This window comes from Chionomys nivalis, chromosome 11, assembly GCF_950005125.1.
Source record: "Chionomys nivalis chromosome 11, mChiNiv1.1, whole genome shotgun sequence".
Classification (NCBI taxonomy): domain Eukaryota; kingdom Metazoa; phylum Chordata; class Mammalia; order Rodentia; family Cricetidae; genus Chionomys; species Chionomys nivalis.
This window is the reverse complement of record NC_080096.1, coordinates 76,386,472-76,407,880: the sequence shown is the minus strand read 5'-3', so window position 1 is coordinate 76,407,880 and position 21,409 is coordinate 76,386,472. Positions and strand designations below refer to the sequence as shown.

Sequence of the window (21,409 nt, the reverse complement as noted above, 5' to 3'; positions counted from 1 at the left end):
CTTGTGTTTTTCATTTGGACATGTTTTGGGTCAAGATCTTGCTTTTGGTCATTTTCTAAACTTTAACAACTCTAATTATGTTTGCTTTTTGATACTTGAAAAATCATGCTCTATTTAAGTTTTAACCTGCATACCTGCTTCTCTCTGCCCACTACAATCCTGGCCATGCTTTCTAGCATGCATAAAGGATATACAGAGAGAAATGTCCTTCCTTCTTCCTACCGTTTATTGTCTCCTTTTAGGGTGCATATTTCTGAAAAGTTTTCCCAGTTTTTCTCCCCAAGATTTTAATATATCCTCCACCTTTCTCCCAATTGTCTTGTTTTCCTCTTTGATATCATCAATAACTGACCTATTTTAGTTTTCCAATTATCATATCCCTTATTTAATTATAAGAGACTCTTTGAGAGCTAAGAGTTAGTACATTATAAGTACCATTTCAATTCTACGATTCTCCTTTGAACTCTGAGTTGTTCTTCAATAATATTTGATGAGTAAAAAATGATTGGTTGAGGGAAATAATAAAAATCTATGTTAAATCCTTAGACTGGCATACAAAAGTTAACCCAAAATTTCATGCCTTTTTGAGTGAAAAGTAAAACTGATAGAAAGAAATAAGAGGCTAAGTATTTTAAATGTTTAAAATAATAACTGGGGTATTTCTCTGCCATTCTTTGAAGAACCTAGTATTAAATGTAATTCCATTTGTGAATTGCAACATTCATTTCTCCCACATTTACTTACCTTGAACTAGAAAGGCACCAAAATGCCATGATTAGGACAGAGCTTGTTTCAGAAATTTGTACATAATTCATAGTTTAAGTTATGCAAGTTTGCATAATAAATAGTTTAAATACTGCGGCAACAGAGCTGGAGAGGAAATTAGGATTCCGAATGAAAAAGTTAATTATACCTTTAAGGATCTTGAGCTTTTTGCAATACATTAAAAATAAGCTTAGACAATGACAATTTAGGCTAAAAGGAGATGAAAATGCAGAAGATTAGGGGATGGGGTGATAACTGACAAGTTATCTTATTAAGTGGGGATAATTAGACTAAATTAATTTTAAAATTGTAGTAGTAGATTCTAGATCAACAACCGTGTAAATAATTTCCGGGGCTAATGATCTTGCAGCTGGAGACATTTCTGTTAGATAGTCTGTTAACAGTAATACCATTTCTTCTGCTTCAGACATTCTATTCACATAACCCAGGGGGTTAGAGCTGAAAAGTAGAATCCCTATCACTTCAGTTTGGCTGCAAAAGCAGATCAAAAAACAGGAAACCCTCATCAACAAAAGTGATTTTTAATAAGAAAAATATGAAAAATATGGCAGAGAATATTCCTTTTTATACTTTTGTGCCTGCTCACTCACTCATTTAGGCTATGAGTATTAGTAAGAAAAATCAGTACTCTTTTGTTTGTTTGCTTGTTTGTTTTTGTTTTGCTTTTTTTTTGCATAGGCAGGCAGTTTTTTATTGTGTATATATACATCATAGAGGATACATACCCAAACCCAAGTGATACAAGTCTTTTAGTGAACACAGCATCTCAACATAATTTGAACAGTAGTGGTACTAGACTACACCCACCAGAACACCGCATTTTGTTTCCCAGTAAAATTCTTAGGAGTAGCAACAGTACACCTTAAATAATTACAAGTAGGTTTAGCAATGTATTGATCACTTCCACATCACTGTGACCACAATACCCACTAGAAACAACTTAAAGGAGAAAGACTTCTTTTGGCTCATTGTTTCAGAAGCTTACTATCCATCATAGTGGAAAAAACACGAGCAAAGAACAGAAGCTGTTGATACCAAGGTCAACTAGCAGACAGAGTGAGGCAAGACCTAAGGGGCAGTTTATAACCTTCAACCTCTGGCAACCTATTTCTACTATCTCAACTCTACATCCTACACAATAGATAGCCCCAAAATTAGCACCAACAGCTGAAATATAGCATTCAAAACTAAGTTGGGAATAGGAGGACATTCAGATTAAAATCATATTTGCTTTTTTTTTTTTTTTTTTTTTTGAGACAGGATTTCTCTGTAGCTTATGAGGCTGTCCTGGAACTAGCTTTTGTGGACTAGGCTGGACTCAAACTCACAGAGGTCCACCTGCCTCTGCCTTCCAAGTGCTGGGATTAAAGGCATTCACTACAACTGCCTGGCTTAGAATATTCAGTACTACTGCATATTTGGAGCATTCTTGTGTTAGTATTGTACAGAACACATGACATAATCTTACCTTCTCTAAACAATGCTCCTGTGAAAAGTGAGCAAATATCATCATGGTCTAATGATATCCACATGTGTTCTAACATTCATTTCCTGAAGCTACTTGATTAGCACAAACACATACACTCTAATCACAAGTTATTTTCTCTGAATCCTACCTGAAAGCCTCTGCAACCATAGTAAAAAATACTACATTTTTTGTTGCCTAGTCTTGGAATCAAAGATGAAGCCCTTGCATAGAACAATGTTTCTCAAGCTGTCTGTTGCAACGCCTTTGGAAAACCTCTACCTCCAAAAGTATTTCCATTATGATTCATAACAGTTGCAAAATTACATCTATGAGCTACCAATAAAAGTTTTTTATGGTTGGAAACTCTATTAAAGTGTCACAATATTAGTAAGGTTGAGAATCACTAGCTTATGTATTTTGTAATTAAAAGGAAAAGTGCATTGTGTACATAGTGAAATGGCTCAATATGTGTAAAATGGTAGACAGGGTGAACTGACATCATGCCAGGGTTATCCTCTGGCCTCATGTTTATTCACATAATCAAAGATAATCATACACACACACAAATAAATAAATAAATAAATATAGTAATTTTAATACAAAGATGGGTATAATTTGATGACTCATAAGGTAAAATCATTTTCTACCAAGACTGGTAACCTGAGTTCCATTTCTATACATGGTAGAAATGTGACTTCCCCAAGCTCCAAACTACTGAAAGTGAACCAAGCATTTAAGGTGTACAAGGTTTCCTGTCTCTGACATCCCACACAATTTTTTTAAGCTTGTTACCCATTGTTTTCACTCCTGAATTTCTGTTTCCAGACATATTTTCTTTCTTTTGATTCCTTAATCTTCCAAAATTTGATTCTGTACAAGGGCTGGACTTTACATTAGTTTCATATTTGTTCTTCAATTCATGTGATCTCCCAACTGATATTGTCTTGCCTCACTTCTTTGCCCCCTAAAAGGATTTCATCAGTCAGGTGAATCTCAGTGAGACCTTCTCTGAGCACTCCTGAAAACTGACAAGATCAAACCCCTACCTTAGTCATGACTCATGTCATTCTGTTATTCACTTAGTTTCCATTGTAAAGATGGAAAAAATCCGGTTATTTGTTGTGTGTCTCCCTAAGGGACAAAAAAGATCCCTTTCTTTATATATTTTGTCAATATTATCGCTACACAATGACTATGTATTGAATTGCACCAATATGTACTGATTGCACCAATAAGTAAATGAACAAAATGTGCTTTTGGAAACAAAATGAATGAGATGAAAATAACCCTTTTGAAGTAAGTAGATAGAGCACAGGTTGCACAATACTAGGTACAAAATTTGGAACAATTTCATGTTCTACACTGGGAGAACCACAAATTCTTGGTCTCAGACACAGAAAGGCAAGGTCATATCAGCAAGACACACCTATTGTGCTTCCTAGTAAAAGATGTCATAAAGAATTCATGTTATTTCATAGTTACTATTAAATTTCATCTTCTGCCTCAATGATTTGTCTTAGATTCTGTTTTTGTCCTTTGTTTTTTTTTTTTTTTTTTTTTGGTTTTTTTCGAGACAGGGTTTCTCTGTGGCTTTGGAGCCTGTCCTGGAACTAGCTCTGTAGACCAGGCTGGTCTTGGGGATTCAAGCAAACCATTACCTTCTTGAATTGCTGGAATTTATTTTTATATGCCAAATGTTTAATCTGGCACCTACATACACGTTATCTCATGGACTCTTCCTAGAAGCCTAAGATTGAAAAGCAAACACTTTTTTCCAAAAAGCTGGGCTCCTTCCTTGCTCAATGATGTCTTTTTCAGGGTTCTTTAGATAACCTGTTGTTTTCAGGGCAACAACTGTATAATTTCCAATTTGCTTCCTGGTGATGATGTTTCAACCCTTATAATCCCTATTCTCTCACCTTGTACTGGGTCCTAAAATTTTCTCCCTTGATGGGAAGTTGATCTTCTGTAGTGACATTTTATTTGTATTTTAATAAATTGCCTGAAGACCAGAAAAATAAAACAGCCAAACTGGTCAGCCTTATAGACTAGGCAGCAATGACACACACCTTTAATCCTAGTAGCTAGAATAACACACACCTTCAATCCCAGTAGCCACACTAGCTTGCCATAGAAACCAGGTGGTGGTGGTGCACACCCTTAATCCAAGATCTAAAGATGATTATAATTTTGGATGAGACATCTCTCAGTCTCATTCTGGGGTTTCCTGTAGGTAGCATTACCACTTTCAGACTGAGGTCGATAGAAGAGCCAGTGACTGGCTGTTTTGTTTTTATTACCTTCAGTTTGACCCCAATATCTGTCTCTGAATTTTTATTAATCATGCTTCAATCTTCAATTGAATGAATAATCATTCCTTGAAAGTAATTAAAGATAATACTATCAGTAGTAAAGTAGAAAACTGAGTGTTGATATCAACACCTTATTCCATTCAAGCAGTTTTATAGATATAGGAAGTTCTAGAATACTCTCAGTCTCTAAATAACTATACTGTTCTTTTTATTTGCCTATTATATATGGGACATTTTTGCAGATATCACCCTGTGAAGCTTTTGACCTATATTATTTCCCTTACACTAATTTGTGTGAGTTCAGAAATTGAGTAGGAATTTTTAAGTTTGACCTGTGAGCAAGGCTGTTGGCCATTAGATTCTAAACACTTGTTCATCAAAATTAGATTAGATTTATTAGAGTCATGAACTCGTACTGCCAAGACTAAATCTATGGTCTTTGTGTTTGGTTGTTAATGAACTTTGTTTTCCTTTCTAAGTTTTTCTCCTAAGGCAAGAAATCTCTACTCTGAGGAACATATTATGTGGAATATAGATTTTCCTGTCTTCTTTTGTTGATATATAAAATATTTTACTGAGGGGGGTAATACTTAATTCGGAATAATCCAAACGATATTAGTGTTCTTGCCAGCACATTGACTCGATTGCCTACTTTTCAATTCTACATTCATCTGATTCAATATTGTGACTCGCAACCATATCTTGGGGTTCCTGTCTAGTATTTGAACTATTTTGTACAAGTTTGAATATGTCTAGAAAACAGGCTGGACAATCTGGGATAGGTACTTTGACAATACTTTCTTCACTATTTTGAATGACATTATCTGGTCATTCTCTTCCTTCCATAAAAGTCTAATCTTGTCAGGAGTAATAGGACTGGCCTCCAAAACTATGGTAAGTGTTCATCAAAAGCAAAGATAGAGGAAGCCATTTTGCAAAATGAATCATAGAGTAATATATACCATATTGGTGTGAAAGAATTTATTGACATAGATTATATGTTTAGATGACTGAGTCCAAAATCAATCTTGCTATTTTCCTTTCCTTTTCATCACCATGAACCCTGTATTCTTCATCTGGAAAATTGATATTAAAATGTCTAATGAGACTTTTACTGAACTTTAATGATGAGAATTTTATAAAATGCTCCACATGCTGTTTTAAAGTTGATGAGCCCTTTAGCAACTTTGCTGTACGTGGTAGAAGAACAAATATTAGAAAGTTGAGCAGACAAGAGAGCAGATGACTGAGAATGGAAATGGGGTGTGTGAAACCTCTCTTGTGGTGCGATATTTTGATTGCACTCTGACACTCATGAGATGAACAATGAATTTAAATCTTGAATTAGAGGGCAGAGCCAGTGATTAGCTAACCAGAATTAGCCATAGAGAAGCTAGGAATTTGGAAAGAGAAAATATAAAGAAGAAAGGGTGGGGCTACAGTTTGTCATGGTTTTTTGTGCGGCTGGGGTAGGGCCTAGGAAGAGACACATCTCTTGCTGTGTTTCCTGCCAAAGAAGTAAGGTCAGCTGGTTGCTTCTTGGCTTCTCTGATCTAGCATACTTTCACTCCCACATCTGACTTCCAATTCTTTGTTGGTAAATAGAACAATAGAGACTTAGTTTAAACATACTCCACTGCAGAGTGGAGGCCATATCTGGAGTGACCTGCGGCCCGGACTTGGGTGCCAGGGGTTAAGACTAAAATTACGGTATCAATAGATTCATTTGTAGCTACTAAACTGACAGAAACATTACACTGTCCGGCCCATATCTACCTTCAAATGATTTAGATCATGTAATATTCAAGCAGAGAAATTTTCTAAATAATTTGGAATATTAAGGTACAAAGAGGTCAGAAAATAGAATGATATGTTTGTTAAATTATTTATTTGCCTATTACTTGGGAGAAATAATTTCATAAACTTATTTTCAGAAAAATATATTTTTGTTAATGCATTTTTGGTATTTTATTGCATACAGAAACCTACAAAAAATTAAAATGTATACATATATATACATACATATACATATCTATACATATATATGCCTGTCTGTATGTGACAGTATTATAAAGTTGACACGTTTCATATTATTGCCTACCTTAAGCTCTAATAATATCAGCAGAAGCACTGAATCACCTGGTGTGCAGCTTTATATGTTTCTTCCTTATTAGAAACCATTATCAGGAATGTTGTGTTTAGAATTTCTTTTTTATTGTTTTTGTTTTTGTTTCTTTTTTTCTTTGCTTGCTTGATTCTTTGGGTTTGTTTTGCTTTGCTTTTTGGGGTTTTTTTTTCTTTTTTCTTTTCTTTTTTTCATGTGTGTGTATGTGACAGGGTTTCTCTGTAGCTTTTGGAGCCTGTCCTAGAACTCAGTCTGTAGACCAGACTGGTCTTAAACTCACAGAGATCCTCCTGTCTCTGCCTTCCAAGTTCTGGATTAAAGGTAGGTGTTACCACTGCCTTTTCTTAGAATTTCTTTTTGCATTACAAAGATATACTGACACCACATAGGTACCCAAACCATAAACATAGTATGTGTTGTTTTATGGAAAATTATAACTATAACTGTAGCTATCTAGTCTTCAACTCCTTCAGAGACTGACAAAGATATAATACTGCATGAGTAAATGGAAAGTACAAAGCAAACAACTTCCAAAACTAAGAAATGACAGATACAGTTGACTGCCTGGACCGTCACCCAAAGTTTATCTGCCATGTTGGTGTATTCCTCTTCATACTACAGGCATAGAATATTTGATGGACTTTTCTGTGAAACAGTAATTTTGAAGGATTCTCTTACCTTGTCTTGAAAAGTTCAGCAGTCACTTTCTTTTGAACCTTGCTTGTTCAATTTGGACAGCATACTGTCAGCAGTTGAGCCAATGGCAGTTTCATGCTCAATGAATAACTTTGTCCGCAAAGAAAGTGAACTGCATATGAAGTTACTTTGATGACTTTACCTTCTCTGAAGTAGATTGCTGCTGCCAGGAGCAGACATGCCTCATTGTCATCAAAAGTCATATATTATTAAAACACCTTAAAAGCCATATTCTATAGATCTCTAAAGTGTTGGATGACAACCTGTCTATCTAAAATATATCTGTTAGACCTTAAAAACATACCTAACACAACTATAGGCTTGATTGTAATAGATGACTACCTAAGCTGTATTTGTCTATTATCCTAAATAGTTTGTAATAACAACTTTCAAGGATTAGAAATTTACATTACACTATTAAATGAGCTGCATGGGTATAGTATCCTAAACAAGAGTAGAAACATATTGATGTTGGATTCCCTTCTGTATGTTAGGAATATGTTTTATTACCCTTGATAATTAAATAGGCTGATTTGGCCAAAAGCCAGATCAGAATTTGGTCAAAAGCAGAATTGAGCCAGGCATGAAATCCAAGCAAAGGTAAAAGGAAAATAAGACAGAATTGAAGAGACTCTAGAAGCAGCTGGAGAAATAAGAAGTCAGAGTATTACCAGTAAGCCATGGTGTACATGCAAAACACCGATTACTAGAAATGGGTTGATTTATATGTAGAACTAGCCAGTAAGAAAACTGAATCCTCGGCCAGTTTGTAAGTAATATTAAGCCTCAGAGTGGTTATTTGGGTACTGGGGGATGGGAGAGACATTTCCAGATGTGTGGTATTTTCTAACAAAAATAACCTTAAATTTGTATTAATATACAAAATATCTTTTTTATCTAAATACTTTATTTTTATTGATTTTTATTGACTTCTACATTTTTCTCTGCTCTCTCCCTTCAATATACAAAATATCTTAAACAAGATTAGAAACATAAATATAATATAACAAAAATATGATTTGTGATCCTAGAGAAACTAAAATAAGAAGGTGAACCCAAAGAAAAACGTATAGTCATCCGCTTGGGAACTTGCGGGTGAGGTGGCATGGGGCTAAGGGGAAAAGGGGTAAGAAACATGAGAAGGGGAGGATGGGGGGAGCTTGGGGGAAGGGGATGGTTGGGATATAGGAAGGGTGGATACAGGAGCAGAGAACATCCTAATTAAGAGAGCCATCTTAAGGTTGGCAAGAGACTTGACTCTAGAGGGGCTCACAGGTGTCCAGGGAGATGTCCCCAGCTAATACCTTGGGCAACTGAGGAGAGGGAACCTGAAATGAACCTATCCTATACTGATGAATATCTTGCATATCACCTTAGAACCTTCATTTGGCGATGGATCAAGATAGAGACAGAGACCCAAATTGGAGCAAGGGACTGAGCTCTTAAGGTCCAAATGAGGAGCAGAAGGAGGGAGAACATGAGCAAAGAAGTCAGGACCACCAGGGGTGCACCCACCCTCTGTGACAGTGGGGCTGATCTATTGGGAGCACACCAAGGCCAGCTGGACTGGGACGGAATAAGCATGGGATGAAACCGGACTCTCTGAACATGGTGGACAATGAAGGCTGATAAGAAGCCAAGGACAATGGCACTAGGTTTCGATCCTAATACATGAACTGGCTTTATGGGAGCCTAGCCTGTTTGGATGCTCACCTTCCTGGACCTAGATAGAAGTGGGAGGACCTTGGACTTCCCGCAGGGCAGGGAATTTGGACTGCTCTCCAGTATTGAGAGGGAGGGGGAATGGAGTGGGCGGAGGGGGAGAAGAGTGGGGGGAGGGGAAGGGGAGTGGGGGGAGGGGCAATGTTTGGGAGGGGGAGGGAAATGGGAAACGGGGAGGAGGCAGAAATTTTAATTAAAAAAGAATAAAATAAATGAAAAAAGTCTCAAATTTGTATCAATATAGAAAAATCCATAACAATAAAAATTATTTAAAACTGTTGGTTACATTTGTTGGTTCAAAAGTAGATTCAATAATCTACCCTTTATTCCGTTATTTCTATAGTCCCCCTTTATTCCAAACAAGATGCCGGAATCTAATCTCCTCTGTTTATCCCTTTTTTCCACCACCATTAACAACTTGTAACCAACCCCCATAAATGGTGTTAAATATCCATGACCCACCCAACTCCCCTCTTGTGAATGTGTGAGTTGTGTTCTTAAAATTGCTTCCTGTTGTCTGGGGACAGCAGCACCTTTAGAGGACCCTGAGAAAATTGGAATAATTATCAATTCGTGAGAGAACTAGCTGTATCATTTGATGCCAGTTTCTGCATGATGGGAAAGTGTTGGGTTTATCTGAAGTCTTGACTAGAAGAGTACACGAGGGGACAGCCTGAGGACTGGAGTTGGTACTGGGGCTGGTCTACCTTTAATAGTCACCCTGAAAATGTCCTGAACTGTTTGGAGTCCAAAGCCAGTCCTTGGGTGATATTTGACGACTTAGTGGCATTACAACAATCTAGGTGGAATCATTGTTTTGCGGGCCCTCTTAATTTTGGAGACTTCACAGGTAAATGTCTATACCCTCATCTTGTATCCTCGGGTCCCCACATTATCACTAACTATTCCCATCTCCATTGCTATGTGAGTCTCTGGTACATTAAGATAGGCCTAGTGACAGTTGCAAAGCTAAGCAGAGAAAGCTAATAAACCTGAAACTCCCTTTCATTGACTCTGTTTAGAAATCACTACGATCTTTTCTGATGACTGCATAGCAAATTGGATTTACCTATTCAATTTTTCATTATTCTTGTGTTATTGAGATTATTATGAATAATAAGATAATAACAGCAATTAGCCTCTGGATGACTAATGGTCCCTTAAATTGATTTTGAACAATCAATTTGAACATCTTCCCATGGCCAAATTAGAATAGGGAGGGGTGAAGGTTTCAACACACATTACCAAAAAAAAAAAAAAAAAGATAAAACTCTTATCAAATACTGATAATGGTGTAAAAGCTCCCTCAGTTAGGGAATGAGGGCAACAGACAAAGCTGTTCACATTTTACTTTTGAAATAAAAAATTTAAAATTGCTTAGAAATTTTTGTTTCTTTGTTGGTTATTTCAAGGTTAGTGTTACTTTTAAGAAAAGAACCATTTGGTACATTTTAATTTTTGTACCTCTCAATCTACTAGTGTCCATTGAGTCACCAGAAGTTGAAGTGTAGTATTCAACCTTGAACATAGACCACTAGTCTCACTATGTCTCAATGCCTTAATCTAACTTGAACCACCAAGTGGGTGCTCTGTCTCTCATTGCCCCTGGGATTCTATTTTGACTATCTTACCTTAAGTTCAAGGCTCAAAATCTACCAGCAACCATGAGTTTGGCTTTTAACTGGAAACATTCTAAAGCATTTAATTTATGAGCATTGAGTCAATCTAGAACTCAGCAATTTTGTTTCTTGATGGTTTGACTGAATATTTAAAGGTTATTCTAGTATAAGAAGAATGGATAAAGTGTACATTCGTAATTACTTCTTACCTTTTCACATTAATGTTCAAGACCACATATGATACTGTATGTTGGGTAAAATGAGAGGCTATGACACTAAAAAGAATGTGCTTTGTGTAGCATAAATCAAACAATTCTCACAAGGAAATACATACATGAGGTATGGGGACTAAAGAGCACTCCAGCTTCATGCCATTCATATATACTACATTTTGTATATTGTAAAGAGCTTTAGAACGTGCATGGAATTGGCTTCACTATAGCTGATTATGATCAGTTGACAAGGGCAGAAAATATAAACCTTACAGAAATAATGACCCTTCTTTACTCCTGTACTTTGATTTAGCTTCAATAGATTGAGAACTCTTTGCCTGTGCAACTGTCTTGGTGTCATTTAACTTCAGGAATGATTAAATAGATTAAGTATATATATATACAATATACAAAGATGTGTTACATATGGTTTAGAGTACATTTTTCTAAGTCTTATTTGACCTATAGGTTGTCGTTATGTCATTGGTATTTTATTCCTATTTCTCAGATTATATGCAAAGCTAAAACAGATCAAAGATGTGAGCTGATTTGTTTAAGGTCACAAAAATAATAAATGTCCAAACCAGAATTTAAATCTAGTTTTCTGATCCTAAATTCATAATGCTTTCTATAGAAACAATATATTACTAAAATATTAGATCTAAAATAGATGTTAGGGATTATTTTATTCTGGAATGGAAGATACATCTGAAATAATGTGCCAAATCTATTCATTCAGAACTGTCCTGAGTGTGTGCTTGGAATAGTGAAATCCACTCTTGGTTCAGTTGAAAAATGAAGTGATTGATTATTAATGCCTGACGTGGGCAGAGATACCAGATACATTCTAGTCTTTGCTTATTTCTCTCCTCATTTGTACCAATGAATAAAATGAAACAGATTTTAAATAACTACCCCAGAGTACTTAGAACTGTGTTTGAAGAACCATTGCTGTATCACTCAGTAGTCTCCTTCTTGACCTGATCTGAATCCTTCCCATGGAGTTTCTTTTGGGAGGTGTGAAAAATCACTCAGTTCTCTAAACGGCTTTCTGCTTCATCCCTTTCCCAATGTGAGAATGCACTGAGCTTTGTTCTTTTAATATTCCTCCAAGTTTTTGAGGAAGAAATGAATAAGAGCCTATGGCCAGTGACTGACAGGTACTGACTACTGGTGTAGAAAATAGATGAACAAATACAGAGGGGTCAAGTAACAAGCACATATGCTCAACTCATAAGAAGTAGTGTGAAGTAATCTTTCCTAAAAAGCATTGAAATAATCATCTCTGAAGCATCATACAGTTGATCATTGGTATTTGGTAAGCACAGAAGCTGGACATTGAAATGAGGAGACTTTGACTGAGGGTCATTATCATACTGGATGACTTCTACTAAGAGATAAAAAGAAAAGTTAAGGGAGAAATTTGAAGATTATCCAGATAATTCATTCTGAAACTTATTCAATGGTAGCTCATATATCATGAGTTGCTGGCAAATTAAATGAGACAATACTCATAAATTACTTTTCTGGTTCCTGGGAAACAATAAATTCTCAATGAAGAATAAATAATAATTTTTTTTAAATCAGAAGTGGTTGTAAAATATGTGTTAGTTCATATGTCTTTTCATGAGTATTTTCATTCTGAATCATCTGCTTGACTAAGATACTAGTCTTTGCTTTGTAGACAGGCCTTTTAAAATTTTTCCCATTTCCTTAAATGGAAAGCAACTTCAATTTTAACTGGGAAACTCTTGTGCTTTTTTTTTTTAATTTCACTTAAAAGGGTATCTTATTAAATTTACTAGTTTTCATTATTCTCCTTAGGGAACATTAACAGACTAGAATTGCTGTTCATGAAAATAAGTCACAGAGAGGTTAAGTGATAAGCTCCAGGTCACACTGCACTTTAATGTTTAGGCAGTAATAAGGAATAGGGTCTCTTAACTAACTCCTAATTAAAGGTCTTATAGAGTATCTGTCCTTTATGTTAGGGGGGGAAAGTAACATTGTTTCTCCAATCACTGCCCCTTGTCTCTTATTTGTATTCCTTATATCATCTTTCTTTCTATTAATTTCATACTTCAAACTGACAATTACACAAAAAGCTTTTCATGTATCTACTATTGATCACTTGAACCAGAATCAAAATTATTATCTGTACTAGCAATAATGAAGACAGTCTGCCCCAAACCAGACTTTTGTTTCTACGAGATCTTTTGTCCAAATCCTTGATTGGTGCTTAACATAAAAATGCAATATTCAACCACTTTGGAAAGCAGTATGGCGGTTTCTCAGGAAAATCGGGATCAACCTACCCCTGGACCCAGCAATACCACTCTTGGGAATATACCCCAGAGATGCTCTATCATACAGCAGAAGTATATGCTCAACTATGTTCATAGCAGCACTGTTTGTAATAGCCAGAACCTGGAAACAACCTAGATGCCCTTCAATGGAAGAATGGATTAAGAAAGTATGGAATATATACATATTAGAGTACTACTCAGCAGTAAAAAACAATGACTTCTTGAATTTTGCATACAAATAGATGGAAATAGAAAACACTGTTCTGAGTGAAGTAAGCCAGTCCCAAAAAGAGGAACATGGGATGTACTCACTCATATTTGGTTTCTAGCCATAAATAAAGGACATTGAGCATATAATTCGTGATCCTAGAGAAGCTAAATAAGAAGGTGAACCCAAAGAAAAACATATAAGTATCCTCCTGAATATTAACCTTCATCAGGCGATGAAAGGAGACAGAGACAGAGACCCACATTGGAGCACCGGACTGAAATCTCAAGGTCCAAATCAGGAGCAAAAGGAGAGAGAGCACGAGCAAGGAACTCAGGACTGCGAGGGGTGCACCCACACACCGAGACAATGGCGATGTTCTATTGAGAACTCACCAAGGCCAGCTGACCTGGGTCTGAAAAAGCATGGGATAAAACCGGACTCGCTGAACATAGCAGACAATGAGGACTACTGAGAACCCAAGAACAATGGCAATGGGTTTTTGTTCCTACTGCACGTACTGGCTTTGTGGGAGCCTAGGCAGTGTGGATGCTCACCTTACTAGACCTGGATGGAGGTGGGTGGTCCTTGGACTTCCCACAGGGCAGGAAACCCTGATTGCTCTTTGGGCTGAGGAGGGAGGGGGACTTGATCGGGGGAGGGGGAGGGAAATGGGAGGCGGTGGCGGGGAAGAGGCAGAAATCTTTAAAAAATAAATTAATTAATTAAAAAAATGCAATATTAACCTAAATGCCAAGATATATTCTGAACATCATTGTATATTCATGTATTTGACAGAGATGTGCTTGTCTCGTGTTGTTGGTTCACACCCTGGACAGAGGAACAAGCTCCACTCAGACTTCTGGTTCATGTTCCTTTGACTACAAGGATCCAGCATAGGGCTCCATTTCTTCTATAAGATATCAATTAGATGTAAAGCTGTGATGGCCACTATTTATTGTTAACTTGGCAGAGTCTAGAATCACCCAGCAATTAACTCTTTGAACACAACTGAGTGGTTTGGGGGGGGGGGGTCAATGGAGAAAACAGGAGGAGAGGAAGAAGTGGGGACTGGGATTGATATGTCAAATGAAAAAAGATTGTTCTTTAAATAGACAAATAAAATGAAGTGTAGGTGGAATAGTGGGTTGGAAAACTTATCAGTGGTAAGAGTACTGGACTTAAGTGTCAGAAGCCAGGGGAATATGGGATTATATCTAGTTGCAAACTGCATATATAAATAAACAAAGGATATAAAAACATGAACATTTTCCCCAGATTATGATAATCGAAAGATAAAATTAAGTTGACTGTACACTGTGAGACAGAAAAATACATCAAATATCAACTTATACTCATCAAGGTTGGGTGTCCTTAAATAAAGCGCCTGCATTTGTCATCTTAACATTCCAGCCCTACCTACCTACCATACACACTTGCAAACACACAAATACACACACACACACACTCAGAGAGAGAGAGACAAAGACAGAGACAGAGACAGAGAGAGATGCCCTTCCATGAACTTTCATGCTTTACATAGAATTCTCAGTAATAAAGGAGACTGAATCCAACTTATGAGGCCTTAGCAGGTTTAGGAAGTAAGCCAGGCTATTGAAGTTCTGGGGTTGCTGACATTACCAGATGGCATTAATTTAATTCCACTCTGTTATGTTTTTAAATTTGATTTGAAAAATGTGTCATAAAACGATATTGAGAAGTGCAGTGCTACATTTGTTAGCAGTCTGGGAACTTGAGAGCTTGTGTCTGTTCAGGGAATCCTTCAGAAAATGGATTGATCACGTTGTGCCTGTGCACTGTTAAGGGGAGTTAGTTAGAATCTAGTGGCAAACACATACTGATCCTGGAATTCTCACTGTTGAAAAGGTATCAGAAGCAAAACACACATCTCTAGGGAAATGAGGAAAAGATTACAAAATAAATGATGTCATATTAAAATTAAACTTTTAATATACAATGTGGATTTTTTATTATTAATTAATTTATTTAATTATTAAAGATTTCTGCCTCTTCCCTGCCACCACCTCCCATTCCCCCCATTCCCTCCCCCTCCCCCAATCAAGTCTTCCTCCCTCCTCAGCCCAAAGAGCAAGCAGGTTTCTCTGCCCTGTGGGAGGTCCAAGGACCACCCACCTCCGTCCAGGTCTATTAAGGTGAGCATCCAAACTACCTGGGCTCCCACAAAGCCATTACGTGCAATAGGATCAAGAACCCATTGCCATTGTTCTTCAGTTCTCAGTAGTCCTCATTGTCTGTTATGTTCAGCGAGACCCATTTTGTTCCATGCTTTTTCAGACCCCGGCCAGCTGGCCTTGGTGAGTTCCCGATAGAACATCCCCATTGCCTCAGTGTGTGGGTGCACCCCTCGCGGTCGACCCAGCAATACCACTATTGGTAATATACCCAAGAGATGCCCAAACATACAACAAAAGTATATGCTCAACTATGTTCATAGCAGCATTGTTTGTAATAGCCAGAACCTGGAAACAACCTAGATGTCCTTCAATGGAAGAATGGATGAAGAAAGTATGGAATATATACATATAAGAGTACTACTCAGCAGTAAAAAAACAATGACTTCCTGAATTTTGTAGGCAAATGGACGGAAATAGAAAACACTATCCTGAGTGAGGTAAGCCAGACCCAAAAAGAGGAACATGGGATGTACTCACTCATATTTGGTTTCTAGCCATAAATAAAGGACATTGAGACTATAATTGATGATTCTAGAGAAGCTAAATAAGAAGGTGAACCCAAAGAAAAACATATAAGCATCCTCCTGAATATTAACCTTCATCAGGCGATGAAAGAAGACAGAGACAGAGACCAACATTGGAGCACTGGACTGAAGTCTCACGATCCAAAGGAGGAGCAGAAGGAATTTTTAAAATATTTGACATATGTATGAAACTGAATGCATGTTAGTTTAACATGCATTTACTGAATGTTTGGATACACTTCTTCTAAACTCTGTCTGGCCTCAGTCTCTAGAGATAACTTATAAGTAAGGCTCTAAATCCATTGTCTTCAGAGAGAAACAAAGACATATGAAACTGTGCCATATGATTCATTGAAGTACAGAAGGGATATAGAAAGACTTTTTTACAATTATGTTAGCTTTTATTTTTAATGCATTTATTTTTAGAATATTAACTTGTGTATTAGGTATTTCAATCATATCCACCAACTCCCTTCTATTATTCCCACACCAGTCCATTCTTTTCCCCTTTTCTTTAATTATATATTCCTCATATATGTGCTTGCAAAAAAATTAAGTAAGTCAAGATAAGATGAATACCCCTTTCTCGCAATATATTTCTCTTTCTTTTTTATTCATTGATTAATTGACTGATGTATTTTGATAGAGACACAGAATCACAATAAAACCGGAAAGATTTGATGGATCTCATATAACATCTATATTTCTATTTGTTTTAATGATTTCATGTCCTTGGAATGGTTTCTTTTAATCATTACATTTATCAGTGAGAAGTAAAATAGAAACTGATCTGTCAAACACACTACTCAGTTTTTACCTTTTTGATGCTTATAAAGAAAAAAATATTAACACTTAATTACCAGTTACCACGAAACTATATGGGGTAGTAAGCTATCTCCATATCCACATTTCAACATTTTTCAAATGATACCTTGCAAGAAATTGTAAGACAAGAGCAAAGAGATCTTAGTTTAGAACGTTTGTACCATAGGTTCTGATATGGCAATGGCTGGCTACAGGAGGCTTGACTGGCCATACTGGGCCTCATGATCTATCTCACTGATAGAAGATTCAAATTCTCTCGACAGACAACCATGATCCATGAGAGATTCCTCACCCAAGGGCTCCTGAGCCTACTTCTAAGGAATGCACACTCCTCTGCACACAACCCTTTCATATGCACTGCATTGTTTCCATCATACATTATTTTCACATGCTGTCACTACTCTAATTTACTAGTTATTGTGTTGTCAATGTTCATTGCCTGTATTCCCCACCTAGAGTGTGAATTCCATGGAAACTTCTGGAAACATAAGCAAATGTAACAAGACCTTGTAAAGTATAAGTTTCAGAAACTCATGAGGTTTCCTTAGCAATGTGGTCATGATGTTACGGGTTATTTAATAACTTTTAAAAGGAAAATATTTTATAATATAACAGGTCAATATTACAATCTCTTTACATTTTCCCTTGATTGCACACTGAAGTTTAATTACCATTGTCTGTTAATGTGGACATTTAGTGACTCAGTTTAATGAGATTTTAGTTGGTTCTAAAATGGATTGGACGTGTGACATGATTTTATATAGCTAAATTTCAAAGATAATAAATGCAGAGCTAAGTTTCAAAAGAAATATATCTGCCTCGACTTCATATAATACCCTATCCATGTTTGTACCTTTTGTGAGTTTGGTGACAGATAGATCAGAAGACATTTATTTCCAATGCCTAAAAGTGTGTTTACATCTTTTTAGCCATCTGCAAGGATTTACCATGAATCCCCATTGTACCCTCCTGACTATAAGTTTCTAATAATTTAACCCCTTTTCCCCATCTCTGCATGTATACATGTAGCATTTGATATATGTGTTCATATGTGTGTCAATATTCATGCATGGGTGGACATGGTTTGTGTCTGCACAGCTACCATGGTGTATACTTAATGGACAAAGGAAAACCTTTGGGCTTTGTTCCTTCCTTTCTACTTTTTCTGACACAGGACATCTTTATTGTTTGGATCTGTTTATACCTAGCTAGCTGTCTACAAGCCTTTCAAGAGTCTCTTATATCACCTCCCATCTTGCCATTTGTGCTACACTACTGAGCTTGAAATGGACTCTAGGAATTCAAGTTGGAGTCCTCGTGCCTGTACTCCATGCTTGAGTGATAGAGGCTTTTCCCAGCCCTCATAATGTAGTTTTGACTTCCCTGGTCACTATGTACTAAGGAATCTCTGATTCTGGAATCCATACCTTTGGATCTGCACCATTATTTATTTATCATGATAAAAATGGGCATGAGCAATCACATGTCATTCACTTCTTACATTGACTTGCCCAGCATTTTTGGTGTTGACCAAAGTGTGCATAAAAATCAATTTATACTAGTATTGTATGAATTTTGTTTACAGATTGGTCCAGCCTAAGTGAAAAGTGCATAAAGGACATTTGCATCTCAAAGGCAAAGACACAATTCAATTAATCTTACTACTTCTTAGGAAAACTTAGTATAGAAAAACACCAATTTATGCTAAACATGTAGTTATTATTTTCAAAAACATGTACAAAATTTAATAAAACATCTTCAAGGAATATATATTAATGAAAACTTAGCTAAGTTTCAAATCTATCTATAGAAAAGAATATAGAACATCATATGTAGACATGCCATGCCATGTCGTAATACTATAAAAGTGCTGTATTGTAGGTCACATACTCTATTTTTTTGTGGTGAAGTATTTGTCAGCCTTTTAGTACTGTTAGCAGAAAAGTATTTTAATGAGCCTTTGTTACTTTAAATTAAAGATTACATAGACTTTTTAAAATTTCTGTCTCTGTTTCAAATTTTCTTATGCTAGTGCCCATTAAATGTAAGCTCATCCAAAAAAAAAAAATCACAGGGTGTTCTTTACCAGTCTTTTTCAAGTTAGTTAGCTGTTTCTACTGAAAACCATGTAATAGAACCTTTCCCTTTATTTCTTAGAGGCCACTGGACAATGCCCCAACAGTATCTGTTTTTCTGAGGATTACAGAATCCACTTTAACAAGCATTCCAGTGCATTCACAAAGCATCCTATGCGACCTTCTGAAGGACTTGCTAGAACCTCCATGCTGACCCTACGTGTACAGAGGTATCTCCTTTTGCTTGCCTGAGCTTATTGGCTAAGGTTCAGGTCAGATTTCACTGTGGGCAGCAAAACCCACAGGTCCTAGTTTCCTATACTAAATCATAGCACATTGTAGTTAAGCCAACATCCCCATCATTGCATGTTTGCACTTCCTGGTTTCTGATTGGGCTCTTTTTCCCATCATAAATCATATATCTTAGAAACTTGGTTTGAAAAGAGTCTTAATATTCTATATCAGTGCATGTCCTTCTACTGTATTTGTTATTTCTTTTGGGATATCTCTAAACCTACACCATTAAGAGTAAAGCTGTTACTTTTAGAAAAAAACAACAAAGAGGAAAATAACCAAAACACCTATCCTATATATATATGTGTGTGTGTGTGTGTGTGTATGTATGTATGTATATATATATATTACTTCATTCCTTGCAAAATGGGGTTTTGAAACAATATTTCTATGTGACTTGAGATACTTCTTGAGATACTTATACTTATTCTGCTACTTTTAATTAAGAAAACACTGATGTTAAGGATCACACAATAATTGTCTTCATCAGAAGGCTGTTTATGACTGTCAAACCTGTGAAGTGTCCAGCTCACCTCATGTTATAAAGTAGTGTCTTGTATCTGAATGCCTTGTAATGGAGATTAGATGTATTTTCTATTTCTTTGACATCTCTGCCTAAGGTAAATAAATGCCATTGTTTTCTTTAAAGTAAAATAGAATGTCCCTTGCTAGCAACAGTGATTAGAAAAATATTTGAAAAATATTTTTGAAAAATCTAAGTCTTTTTCAATTTAGGCATAGTCCAGAATATATCTTTCTGTAAATGGAGACTGCATATTCCTTTCCTGGTCACTCAAACCTGAATAATAACACAGAAGGTAAATTAATTGCAACAATGTTTTGCCAATAGCTTGGACAGACATATTCCTAGCTAGCTTTTACATCTTAAATTAACGTATTTCTATTAGCCTGTGTATCACCATGAGTCTGAGATTAAATGGAAAGTTTCCAGAATCCTTTTCCTTCAGCAGCTATATTACATCTCCTTAATTCTGCCCTCACCCCTTGGATTTCCTCCTTGGCTTTATTCTGCTAAGCCATTGACTGAAACAACTTCATTCATTATGCAATAAAAGCAACGCATATACAGTAGATTCTTGCCAAAATGGCTAGCCTTGTCACTTTGAAAACAAATTCCATAACAAGATTCTTCAATTTGTGTTAAACTCTTTGAAGTAATTGGTGCTGCCATGAGCAGATATGTCTCGCTGTCAAAAAAAGTATAAGTTCTTAACATCTTTTATTTATTTATTTTTTTAAGAAAAAAACCTTTATAGTACAGGTCTTTTATTTCTTTTTGTACATCAGGTCATGAATTCGTAGGGAATGGGCTCCAGCAGCTCAGGCTCTTTCCCGTTAGTCCTCACAAAGTGTGCTTCTCTGGGTGGAGCAGGCTGGCACTTCAGCTGAACCCAGGTGCCCTTCTCTTTGGCTTCCTTTTTCTTCTGGTCATTCTCCTTCACCCGCTTCAGGAAGCTGTCTCTGCTCTTCGAGTGCTTGATGTGTTCAATCTTCACATTAATTCTCTTGGCAAGAATCTTGCCCTTAACTTGCTTGTTTACAATGATGCCCACAGCATGCTGGGTGACATTGTAGACTCTTCCGGTTTTGCCATGGTAACATTTATGGGGCATTCCTTTTTGAACAGTGCCCATTCCCTTGATGTCTACAATATCGCCATTCTTGTAGATTCACATGTACGTGGCCAAAGGAACAACTCCATGTTTCCTAAAGGGCCTAGAGAACATATAGCGAGTGCCCCTCCTCTTTCCCTTTGTGTTTGTCATTTTGGCAAGCTGAAAGATGGCTACTGTGGCTGAAAAAGCTCTTAACATCTTTTAAATGTCATATTCTGTAGGTCTTTGAAGTGTTGAAATTTATCTAACTGAAATATATCTCCATATATCTAGAAAACCTAACAAATATGAATAAAAATTTGATTATTATAGATGACTATCCATTAACCTGTATTTCTTAATTATACATTACATTTTTGATGAGCTTTACAAACAAAATGCCTT

At 36.5% G+C, this 21,409-nt stretch overlaps 1 pseudogene; it reads right to left on the bottom strand.

Annotated features, from left to right (window-relative positions):
* Positions 1 to 20,692: 20,692 nt before the first annotated feature.
* On the bottom strand, positions 20,693 to 21,175 carry LOC130884380 (60S ribosomal protein L21-like; annotated as a pseudogene).
* Positions 21,176 to 21,409: the final 234 nt, after the last annotated feature.